The sequence below is a fragment of the Rhipicephalus microplus genome, chromosome 6 (genome assembly GCF_043290135.1).
Source record: "Rhipicephalus microplus isolate Deutch F79 chromosome 6, USDA_Rmic, whole genome shotgun sequence".
In the NCBI taxonomy this organism is placed as follows: Eukaryota; Metazoa; Arthropoda; class Arachnida; order Ixodida; family Ixodidae; genus Rhipicephalus; species Rhipicephalus microplus.
In genome coordinates, this window is record NC_134705.1 from 8,882,846 (window position 1) to 8,896,069 (window position 13,224).

Genomic DNA, 13,224 nt, shown 5'->3' on the forward strand with positions numbered 1-13,224 from the left:
TGAAAGACCAGCAGAAAAACACTTTTCAAGCCATATCTGATATAAAGGCACGGTTAGAGGCTGTTGAAGGCCAGACTACATTACTTCAGCAATGTCGGGCCGATTTTAGTGAGCTACATGATAAATTTAATCGACTTGAGTCGGAAGCCTGCGCACTGCGCCATCGGCTTGACGACGCAGAGAACCGTTCTCGAGGAGATAATTTAGTTTTTTATGGCATAACTGATGTTGAAAACGAGGCGTATACTGAATCTGAAGCTAAAGTTTTGAGCATCATTAATGATAAACTGAATCTGAGCCTTAACAGCGATAGCATTATACGCGCTCACAGGCTCGGTCGGTTTATGAAAATGAAAACACGGCCGATCATTATCAAGTTTGCTGCATACAAGCAAAAAGAAGCGGTTCTTGCTAAGTTTTCCTTGCTTAAAAATAGTTGCTTTGCTCTCAGTGAGGATTTCTGCCCCGCCACGCGCGAAATTCAAAAAAAGTCAAGAGAGCATGCCAAAAGCTTGCGTAAGCCATATAAACTTGGGTACAAAAAACTGCATGTTGGTGGTAAATCCTTTGGCTACAATGACATAGATGACACCATTGTTGAGATCGGTGTCTCGAAAGTTGCATCGAATTCGCATGGTACATCCTCTCGAGCACTCCGCTCTGGCCGCCTTCTTCAGCATAAAGATCGCTAGGGACACGGGAGGGGAAACGGTGCTACCCGCTAGAGATTAGAATTTTCTATGTTATATACTAACATTCGTAGTATCTACCGCAAAAAGGATGAGTTATGTACAGTAATTAACGATATGAAAGCCGATCTCATCGCACTAACTGAAACATGGCTTAGCAGCGAGATATCTAACACTGAATTGTTTCATTGTGAAAAAAGGTATGTAGTCTACCGTAGTGACCGCTCTGACAGAGTGGGGGGTGGAGTTTTGCTGGCCGTGGACGAGCGTTTTGATTGCTACTGCATACCAATTATTTCAAACATTGAATCTGTGTGGTGCTGCTTGAATGTAAATTTCAAGAAAGTTATTGTTGGCGTTTGCTATCGCGCCCCATCAAGCGATGCGTCATTTTGTGATAGCTTGCAAGACTGCCTAAATCAAGTAACGGTTCATTATCCCAATGCACAACTCATACTAATGAGGGACTTCAACTACCCAAATATTGATTGGTTGCACGCATTCCCACTTACCAACCCACCGACAACTGAGGCCAACCAGTTTATCACCACCTGCATGGATTTTGGTTTAACACAAATCGTCACCTCACCCACACGTGTCACTCAAACTTCTTCTTCCCTAATAGACCTAGTACTAACGTCATCAGAGACTGTCACGTCACTCGTATTGCACATGCCTGGCCTGAGCGACCATAATATTTTGCATTTCACATTCGATTTGTCGCATGCACCATCAGTAAAACAGTCCAAGAACATCAGAGACTACAACAAGGGTAACTATCTCGCCATTAATAATGAACTGTGCTCCTTTTTAAACATTTTCTTACCAGGTTATCTTGGGCGCTCAGTAGAAACCAATTGGTGTTTGTTCCGTAATAAAGTGTCTGAACTAATTCATCTCCATATCCCTCTTCGCCGGGTGTACTCCAATAACCAAGCTCCATGGTATAACAGATACTTAAACCGACTTTCTAACAGGGAAAAAAGACTTTTTAGAATCGCTAAGTATTCACTTAAACCGGCCAACTGGACAAAGTACAAGACAGCCTCTTTAGCATATTCGCGAGCGCTAAAGGATACTAAATCTTCGTTCTTCAATGTAACCCTGCCGAATATCCTGAAGACTAATCCTAAACGTTTTTGGAGTATAATGAAACCACTTAGCACCAGTAAAGTATCATTGGTTACACCCACCGGCGATCCTGTTCCCGACCATCTTTGTTCTACTGTGCTAAATGATACATTCATTAAGTCGTTTTCTTCATCTAATTATACCCAACGTCCTGAGTTTCAGTCGTACAATCATTTTGCGATGGATCCCATCACGTTTGACTCGCATGGCATCATCACGATTATCGACAACCTGAAACTAACGTCTTCTCACGGTATTGATAGAATTAAAAGTAATTTTTTAAAGAATACGAAAGAATACAGTTCCATCATCTTTAAATGCATATTTTCACAATCGTATCATGATGGTGTACTACCTGAAGACTGGAGAACTGCTGGGATTATTCCAGTACATAAAGGCGGTGATAAACATAGTCCATCTAACTATCGTCCTATATCTCTCACATGTGTTCCATGCAAAATAATGGAACATATAATATTTTCTCATCTTGTTAATTTTTTAGAGGATAATAGCTTTTTCTCTTCAAATCAGCATGGCTTTCGAAAGATGTTTTTTTTTTGTGATACTCAGCTAATTTCTTTTACTAATGATTTGCATTTATCTTTGGACTCTGCTTCTTTAACTGACTGTATATTTCTTGACTTTGCTAAAGCGTTCGATAAAGTTAACCATTCCCTGCTCTTACATAAACTAAGTGTTCTAAAAATTGACCCTGCAGTTTTTAACTGGATTCGTGCATTTCTTTCTTCTCGTGTTCAATTTGTCAGCACTAACGATGTTAATTCTTCCACTGCACCGGTTGATTCTGGGGTTCCTCAAGGATCAGTACTTGGCCCCCTGCTATTCCTAATCTATATAAATGACTTACCTTCTACTATTACTTCCAATATTTGTTTGTTCGCTGACGACTGTGTGATTTACCGTAAAGTATCTAATGACAATGATATTCATTCTCTGCAGGCTGATCTCAATAACATACTTCATTGGTGTCATATTTGTAAAATGGAACTAAACATTCGAAAATGCAAGTCTATGAGGATTTCGCGGTCGAGTACAACTTGTCCAACTTACTTTCTTCACAGTCACCCCCTTGAAACTGTAACAGCTTACCGGTACCTCGGAGTCCACATAACTAACACTTTGTCCTGGAATTTACATACGGAACATATAGCGTCCAAAGCTAATAAAACGCTGGGTTACCTTCGAAGAAACTTCTTTCTTGCTCCATCATCACTAAAGTTATTACTATATACCACATACGTCCGTCCTCAAATGGAATACGCTTCATCTGTTTGGGACTCCGGTCAGGTAACATTATCACACATGTTGGAATCCATTCAAAATCGTTGCAGCTCGTTTCATTTTGGCTAGCTACCATCGTTCAGCTAGTGTCACTCAAATGAAGGCATCTCTAAACCTCATCCCACTAGTTACCCGCCGAAAGCGTACTCGCATTTGTCTGTTTCATAAAATATTCTATTATAATCCGAAACTCCGGTCCCGTTTAATCCAAGCTGCTCCCTTCATTTCTCTTCGCCTTAATCACCAACAAAAAGTCACAGTCCCCCATTGCAACACAATAACATATGCCCAATCATATCTCCCAAGAACTTGTAATGAATGGAATTCCCTGCCTGCATCAATAACAAGCATCAATGAACCCATTCAATTTAAGAATGTCCTTAAAACAATTATTACCTAATTACCCCCTGTATGTTTGTTGAACAGTTTACTTGTATTGCTTTTTGCCTTCACCATGCAATAAAATAAAATTAGTGTTATCATTTGCTTTATTCTGATGTGAGTTGTTAGGAGTAATAATCTTTGTACCCCAATTAGTGACATTTTTATGCCATTTGCTTTGTATTGCTTGTTTTTTTTTTCATTGTTGGGCATGCCCTTCCCCTCTGAAATGTACTGTGTACCCTGAGGGTAAAAATAAATAAATAAATAAATGAGCCAATCCGGTGTGACTCGATGGAGCGAAACGCCTCTGTCTGTCACGTGACAGAGCGTCACGGCATTTCCCCCGGCTCAAATGTACCAATCACGAGTGACTCAATAAAATGGACCGCCTCCGTCCGGATTCGGAACGCGTATAAAATTGCACCACTAGTTCACGCTGTGCATGAAAGATGGCCTCCCAAAATGTCACACCCACAACGAAGCACCCAGCACCCAAATTTGGTTCCACGCGTGCTGCTCTTGATTAAGCTCGCCAGTGCGATTTATTTGCGCCCGTTATCAATTTGTCTAGGACAAAGTGCCCGATGCAGCACGTTAAGTTGCAAGACTGCAGGCAGCAGACTGCAGGTCGTGAGTATGTTCTGCAGGTCGTGAGTATGTAAGACTGCAAGTCGTGAGTATGTTCTACACTAGACTGTACAGACACAAGCAACACTGTAGTGTAGACCACAAATGATGCTGGTAATTGTCTACAGACATAGCTTACAGCTACTAATGCACCATTTAAAAAATTATCAGTGAATTAACAAGGCACACATACAGCCATAGTCTTCATGAGGCAAGCCGTCCTCATCGAAGTTGCTAGTTGCACCCGGACCACTGGTGGCACAGTGTTCATTGCACGGCAGCCATAACGCATAAGAAGGATCTGTAGCAATGGTGAATACACAGTGAAATTTCAATGCAACAAATCTCAAATAACCGCTAAATATTATCCTTTATTGTGAAGTCTCTTTAAAGAAAGTAATAAAAATTTGCACAAAAATAGTTAAGATTAACTCATGAGCTGCATACCCATGCTGTGTATACATTATCGAGCAACCACATTATGCTCAAATAAGTGCGAAAAAACAAACTCGAAGTAATACAGAACCGTTTATTTGAAAAAGAGGGCAGTCTATCTTGATGTGAGCAGCTCGACTGCTGGAAAATAAACTATTACGGTAAGCAGGCGCGTCCTTATTACGCACTGCGAAATGTTAGCAGTTAATACGAATTCTTCACGTGGGTTTGCGTGCACTGTTTCAACGCCGTCTTTACTCTCGTCACAATTTCCTTACCACAATGAACGACACGGATCTTATCAGTCATTAGCTAAGCTCACATGCACGCTTTGTTGAAGCACTGTAGGTTGTGTGAGCGTTAGTACAGCATGAGCGAGTTATTATCAGAGACTTCAACCAATAGGTCTCTCGTATTGCATTTTTTCCCGTCTAAGCATTCCTCTTGTGCTGTTTCCGTAGCTCATCTTGAATGTTCAACCACCAACAAAAAGGCTAGAAACCAGCCCGCATGTCAAGCTGCCTGACAAAAGCAAGGATGACGGGGCAAAGGCTAACTTGAAAAGCAAGTTCCAGACGATGATGATGGCAACAGGGCTATCGCACAATTGAATAGTGCAGGCAAAGAGAAATATGTCAGCATTCTCATCATGAGGAGAGTGGCAGCTACGGAGCTGGGCATTATGTTTACAGCCGTGAATAGCTTCTTAAAGTCGTCATTCATCATTTTGGAGTGTTCTGAAAATGTAAGGGAGATAAAATTCGATAAACTATTCTGAAACATGCAATATTCTGAAATTTGTAGTAGTGAAACATTTTTACAATAAACCAATGGACATTTGGAGGGGAATTTTCGAAAAAACCATTATATTGAGGATTTCTATAACGAGATTCGACTGCAAAGTGTAGTACTTTTTGAGAAGTGCTAAAGGTTGATAATTTGAGCAACCATGAAAAAAAGAAGATTGAAATGAACAATCCACAAAATGAAAGTAAGCTCATGCTATGCAGACAAATAACAAAGAAGTAAGGTAGATCCCCACCAAGGAGCCTTTGCAACAAGGTAATCAAGCCTGCCTCCCAACACACAAACAGCAGTATACAAAAATTCAAAAGCTCAGTTATTACAAAGTTTTACAAGATGTCCATGTGCAATATAGTAATTTGACAATGAAAAGTGGCAAAGGACTTCATACTTTAGTCAACAGATGATTCATTGGCACAGTCATTTCCCTTCTTCCTTGTGTGGTGTGTTTTGCAAATTTTACTTGCTCTATTATCGCAGCAGCAGCTCAATATTTTCTTATTTTCCAGCATTGGTTTACACTTGCACTCTGAGCACTGGGTGAGTAGGTGCCCATTTGTATGCGTTTCTTTTACTAAGAAATCGTGTTCACACGTGCACATGTTGGCACATCTTTCCATTTGTGCCACACAACTTTAGCCACATGACAAATGTATTTCATATACCCCTCCAGCAGTGCATTCTGCATATGATTTCGTGTAGTGCTTCTTGCACCCTGTTTTCGTGGCCGCCTATGAACATGCATAAGACTGCAAGCTCCTTAAGCATCAAAAACTTCACCTCAACTCCATGTCGTTTCCCAACCTTCTTGTGGTGGTACAGCATTGTATGCACATGGGGCACAACTATATATGTCTTATCGACCTTCACCCTTCGAGAAGGAACATTAGAGTTTCTGGCCTTCGACAAAGCCCCTGCACCCTCGTAGCACAAGCACAGCCAAACTTTTTGAAGTGGGCATGCGCAAAGGGGCATTGTCTAATACTGCTACAACAAAATTTTCGCCGCGATGAATAATTTGCGATTCCCAGTCAGCTGCCCATCAAGTACACAGTTCGCCGGTGTGCCGCCGAGCTGGTGGGCGGCACACCGGCGATGGGTCATCCTAACCCGCTTGACTTCTTCGCTACGCAGTTCTTCGTGCTGCCCTGGATCCTGATACTACTGCAGAACTTCGACCAGCCTACCCGGTCTCCACTACCATGCGGCGCTGACCACCTGCCTGTGAACGCATCACCTCGCCATGACGGGGTGCGCCAGGCCAGCCTGTACTGTGCATTGGAATGCGCATCACCGCCAAACGCTATCACTACGGTTGCCTCGTGGTCATCGGCTGGCATCTTGGATTTCAGGCACGCTATCTTCTGACTGCGCCACCGTTCCTTGGAGCACCAATATAAACCCCGGGCAGACGCTCGCTGTGCCTAGTGGGCTCGGCGGCACACCGGCGATGGGTCATGCTAACCCGCTTGACTTCTTCACTACGCAGGTAACGAATTACCACTGCCTTTACGCTAAGCGAACTGGATGCCGATCATTACTTGTTCTGCTGAGCCCACGGCGCTCCATCTCTGTAGTTCTCGATCGTGCCAAAATGCTGTTGAAATTGTTGTTATTAGCAGGTGATATTGAGACTAATCCTGGACCTAGGAATGAACACTGTGTGGTGCCTAAGTAGTGCCTAGTGACATGCTTGATATACTGAAGACGCTGCAATCTGGGCAGTCGGCCATGCTTGAGCAGTTAGGTTCAATCAGATCAACCCTTGATGAACATGAAAAAACGTTCAATGACCTGAGCTCGCGGTTGACCAAAATAGAATCCGACTTACTATCACTTTGAAATGTTCAGTCTCAATTTGAAATCATTAAAATTGTTGCCACTAACAGCGCTGCTCAGGTAACTAGGCTGTCTGACCGGATTAGCCACATGGAAAGCACATCCCGAAGGCGCAACTTGATCCTTTACAGGTTCAGTGACGTGCGAAACGAGGCGTGGCGTGTTAGTGAAGAACTGGTTACTGATCTCTGTCACAAAAGCCTGGGCATGACTATTCAAAGTCGCGACATAGAACGTGCCCATAGACTCGGAGCTTATCGTGAGGGGAAATGGCGACCGATAATAGTAAAATTTGCCCACTTCAAGGATAAAGAAGCACTCCTTTCGTCTAGCAGTAAACTGAAAGGCACAGATTACGGCATCAGTGAAGACTTTGCCCCGGAAATTCGTGTAGACAGAAGACGCCTTATCGAATTTGGAAAAGCACAGCACACCCCGTTTAAGCTCCGTTATGACAAGCTTATCTGTGGCAGAAAAACATACGTTTTTGATCAGGCTAAGCAGTTGGTTGTCGAACGTCAGGCCTAGCAACGGGCGCAAATGCCACGAAGACCGAATCAGTGTGTTAAGCATGATCTCTCACTGCTTTACACTAACATTTGCAGCTTGATGCCAAAACGCGATCCGTTATGCACCTTGATCTCTTCTTCTTCTAGCAACGTCATTCTGTTGACGGAAACGTGGCTAACCTCTAACATACTTGATTCCGAGATTCTTCCTGATCTGCCAGATTTTGATATCTTTCGCAAGGACCACTTTGATGATAACCGTGGGGGCGGTGTGGCGATCGCCACACATCGCTTGCTTAAGTGCTCTGCTGTAAATGTTAAAAATTCTCTGTAAATGATTTGCACGTGCTGCCACGCCACTTCACCGCACATGTTAATCGGCTGTTGCTACCGTCCACCAAGTGCCGATAGCTCCTTTCTTTCGTCTTTTCACGAAGCATTGTTAGAACTAATTGATTGATTTGATTTGTGGGGTTTAACGTCCCAAAACCACCATATGATTATGAGAGACGCCGTAGTGGAGGGCTCCGGAAAATTTGACCACCTGGGGTTCTTTAACGTGCACCCAAATCTGAGCACACGGGCCTCGACATTTCCGCCTCCATCGGAAATGCAGCCGCCGCAGCCGGGATTTGAACCCGCGACCTGCGGGTCAGCAGCCGAGTACCTTAGCCACTAGACCACCGCGGCGGGGCACACATTGTTAGAACTAACAACAACGTATCCCAACACTGCTGTCTTATTATTCGGCGATTTCAATTTTCCGTCAATAGATTGGAGTAATGTTGTGTCATGTCTTGCACAAAATAACATGGCTGCAAAATTTGTAAACATAAGTTTGCTTTTTGGCCTCTCACAGCTGGTCAATAAACCTACCCGAATAACCTAACACTCGTCAACAGTCTTGGACCTCCTTTTCACGTCACACCCCGATAATGTGGCCCCCCTTACGTATATCCGTGGTTTTAGTGACCACAACGTCATTCATGCAACATTTCCTTGCAACATCTTAAAAAGCAAGAAATCTAAAAAAGTACTCACGCTATACGACAAAGCCGGTTATTCCAGCATCAACTGTGAACTTTCTGTTTTTCACGAGAAACTTGCCCCCTTACATATCGGCAGCATTCAACTGTGAGCATTTGGATACTATTCAAAGCCGAAATGCTGCAGTTAATGAATCTTTACATCCCAACTATCGCTATAAATGAAAAATCCCGTTCCCCCTGGTTTAACAAGTCTTTAAAAGGCCTAAGTAATAAAAAAAGTGATTATTTCGAGTTGCTAAACGAACTGGTTCATCCTCGGCCTGGCAAAAGCACAATGAGGTCGTTAAAGAATACAACTCATTAAAAGCACGCGCCAAGCGTGACTACTATTCGACTACCATACCAAATATGCTGCAGTCTAACCCGCGCCGTTTTGGGAAAGCGATTAAGCCTAATAATAAAAGTGCCATTTCACTATGTGATAACATGGGGACACCCATTGCTGATTATTCCGAAGTTCCCGACGCACTGAATTTAGTGTTTTGTTCAGTGTTCAGAAAAGCAAGTACTGATGCATTACCACACTTTCCATATTTCAATTTTCCTCCAATGGAGGGTATTGAATTCAGGGTAGAGGGCATTGTCAAGGTCATTGACTCCCTGAAGTGTTCTTCATCCTGTGGTATTGATGGAATCAATGCGAAAGCACTAAAAAGTACAAAATATGCGTGCAGTGCAATTCTTTGTATTATCTTTCAGCATTCACTTGACACAGGTACAGTGCCAGATGATTGGAGGACAGGGAAGGTCACTCCAGTCTTCAAAAAAGGTGACCGGTCTTCCCCTGGAAACTACCGTCCCGTTTCCCTCACCAGCATATGCTCCAAGATCATGGAACACGTCATCTACTCTTAACACCAAGAAATGTATCTTTGCTAGCAAGACAATCAAGGTTCTCGGCTACCTTGTCAGCAAAGAAGGAATTCGGCCCTACCTCGAGAAGTTTGCCACTGTCCTCGATTTTCCTCGTCCACTACGTCAAAAGGACCTGCGCAGCTTTCTTGGGTTATCTTCTTACTTCCAGCACTTCATACGTGGTTTCGCGGAACTTGCGTCTCCGCCCCATCAACTCCTCGCAAAGAACGTCCCCTTCATTTGGTCCGAAGACTGCGAAAGCGCTTTCACGGCATTGAAGCAAGCCCTCACGTTGGATCCGGTACTGTGCCACTTCGATTCCACCGCACCCACCATCCTTCACACCGACGCAAGTAGTCATGGTCTTGGTGCGGTACTCTTCCCAGGCAGCACAGAAGGTTGACCCAATATTGGGGATAGATCGGCATTGCCTGGCCCATGAACGGCCCATTTTTCACAACGCACCGCCAAGATTGACTGTGCCAGCCAAATAGAACGGCGACGTTGGACCAGCGTTGACAACGTACCCCCAATATTGGCTGTGCCAGCCAAATGGAATGGCTATGTTGGACCAGCATTAACAACATTCCGCCAATGATGGCTGTGTCGGTCTATTAGATCGGTTATATTGGGCCAGCTTTCAGAACTTTCCTCCGATATAGGCTGTGCCGGCCTATTAGAACAGACACATTGGGCCAGGTTGTACAAGTAGCAGCCAATATGGGCGGAGCCATCCAATAAGACCGGCATTATTGGCCCGCCGTTTCACCGTTATTGCTGGCGTCAGCTGAAAGTTATGAGGAGTTATGATTATTAAAGGAGTTATTAGAGGAGTCCCTCAGGGTGCGGGCTTATCACCTCTTTTATTTTTAATATTCATAAACGACCTGCCAACAAGCATTCCAACAAAACTTCGACTATTTGCAGATGACTGTGTCATATACTCCCCCATTCACAACCTTGAAAACAGTACTAAACTACAGCAAGACCTCGACACAGTTGCGCTATGGTGCCAAGACTCATCAATGCCGTTAAATCTAACCAAATGCAAATCGATGTCATTTTCCCGTAAACGCACCACTGTTCATCATATCTACTTTATCAATTCGCTTCCTCTCGATTCGGCTTCGTCATACAAGTATCTCGGAGTACACATGTACCCATCTCTTTCATTTGCACCGCACGTACAGTTCATCTGCACAGACGCTCTGCGTACGCTTGGTTTTCTGCGCCGTAACCTCAAATCAGCATCTCCTGACGTTAAAAAACTAGCATATTTAACATACGTACGGCCAAAGCTCGAATACACATCGTCCATTTGGAATCCATCCCAGGCATACCTCGTTAGCGAACTAGAAGCAGTTCAAAACCGCGCTGCCCGCTTTATAACCTCACAGTTCTCCAGAGAAATCAGCGTCACCGCCCTAAAACAATCAATTGAACTGCCATTGAACTGCCAATTGAACTGCCACCTCATCTCGCGCCTATGCCTCTTCCACAGTTTCTTTTTCCGACCCCAATCAAGACACGAACTTTTACAGCCCCCAAACAGAACTTCTTCCCGCATTAACCATTCAAACCCCATTGCATGAATCAACGGCCGTACATCCGCAATGAACGACTCCTTTTTCCCCCAAGCAATAACTAGAATGCCTAGAATATTCTCCTAGTGTCATGAATAGGCGCCTTCCCCATCGGCGACTGGGAAATTGATTTGGATTCAGCGTTAGGGGGCGCTACTTGCAACTGGCGCGTCAGTTTGCGTGCCGGCCGGGCCTTTCAACGTTGTGTCGGGTCACCCTAGTGGAGATCAGTGTGTCGAGTGGCGACTTGTCTGTGTGGTGAAGCGTGTTCTCGCTACGTTTCGAATATGTGCCGTGAATTCTCGTGCAGCGATTGTGTGGGACTATGCCTGAAAAAAAAAGGAAGAACGTGCTTTGTGCCTTTGTGCAAAGGCGGGTACAAGTCTTTCAAGGAGAAGGTGTCTCTGTTCAGGGCTCCGGCAGACCCTGTTCGTCTTCAAGAATGGGCGCGAGACATCAAAAGAGGTGACAAAGTTCTAGACGAAACTTGTGTAGTGTGTTCTCGTCATTTTGATGATCGCTACATCCAAAGAACTTTCAAGCATGTCATCAACGGCGAGGACGTCGAATTCGACCGTGAATGACCATCGCTAACGCCGGACGCCGTTCCTACCATTTTCCCGGATGGCCCCGCTTACCTGACTAAACCAGTGCCTCGAAAAAGAAAAGAGAGGAATATTGCTGACTGCACAGCTCCGCCTGCTAAGCGTAAAGCGCCGAATGAACCCACGACTTCCCAGGCCTGTGTTGATGCTGCCGCTGGCGAGGAAACAGCACAGGCGCCGCCCCGTTTCACAGCATAACGCCGCCGTCGGCATTTTGCAGCAAAATTTGCTTCTCCAATAAGCCAGAGGCATTGTGCTTCGCATGGTACTACAATACAGTGCCGGGTGACGTGTGCGTGTTGAAACACGTAGTGTTTTCGTCAAGCAAGGGCCTGCTCTACCCATCAGACACTCTTGAAAAGCTCATCACAAAGCTTGAAAATGCTTTCACTGTGTTTTTCAGCCGGAACAAGCTTCATGCCGAAAGCTTGATTAGCTTCTTGCTTTTTCTTCAGGGTCATGAGCTTGAAAAAGTTGGCTGCATTGAGCACGGTCGTAAGCTCACATCAGCGATTATTAAGTTTTACGCACTCACCAGACTGCACTTCTTCACGAAAGCAACAAATAAGAGCCTGTCCTCTAAGCGAGAGAAGCAAAAGCTCTTAAAAATGCGGCGGTGTCAGTAAGGTGTTCAGTGCTGTTCATGTAAAAAATGTAAATAAGTTCCCGGTACAGTGGCTTTCGCAATTAAGAAATCTGGCATTGTGAATCTGTTAGGAGTTCGGAGCTGCCAAAGTGAAAAATGTAAATAAATTCTTGACACTGACTTCTGCAATAGATGTTGATATTGTAAATTGACATTTTGTATTGGTTTGTTTTTCCTTACTGCTGGTAACTCATTCGCAGGGGGTCCTGTTCGCCAGTGGTTTCGCCTGGCGCACTGTCATTGCTTTGGCATTATTTATTTTTCTGATTACTTCGAGGCGTGAAGGGCCAATCGAAGAGATAATGACCCTTGTACGTGGGTGCGTCCAGGCCTGCCACCGAGTGCAGGGAAAGTAAGTGTCCATAATACATTGTATATATAAAACGTTGCGAGAAGAGGGTTTGTACAGTGCCTGCGATTCTGCACATGACAACAAAGTCGCGACAGCAGCCTACGGGAGGGAATGGTGGTCGCGGATGAGGAGAGAAATATGTGATTTTTTGTGTTGAACAGTCGCACCGCTGGGAGCCCCCGGTCGGCCACCCCTTAATTACGGCAATTTAAAAAGTAGCATTGGTAACGCGCGAGCAGCCAATCTATGAAGAGGCGGCACGGCAGGAGGACACAAAATCTCAACAAGGCAGAGAGCTCGCATACATTTCGTTCAAATTCACACGCTTTATTTACAGTCTGCATGGAAAACGCAGGATAACAAGGCAATCGCGTGCTAAGCCATCAAACCACCACTGCAATTTCAACGCAAAGC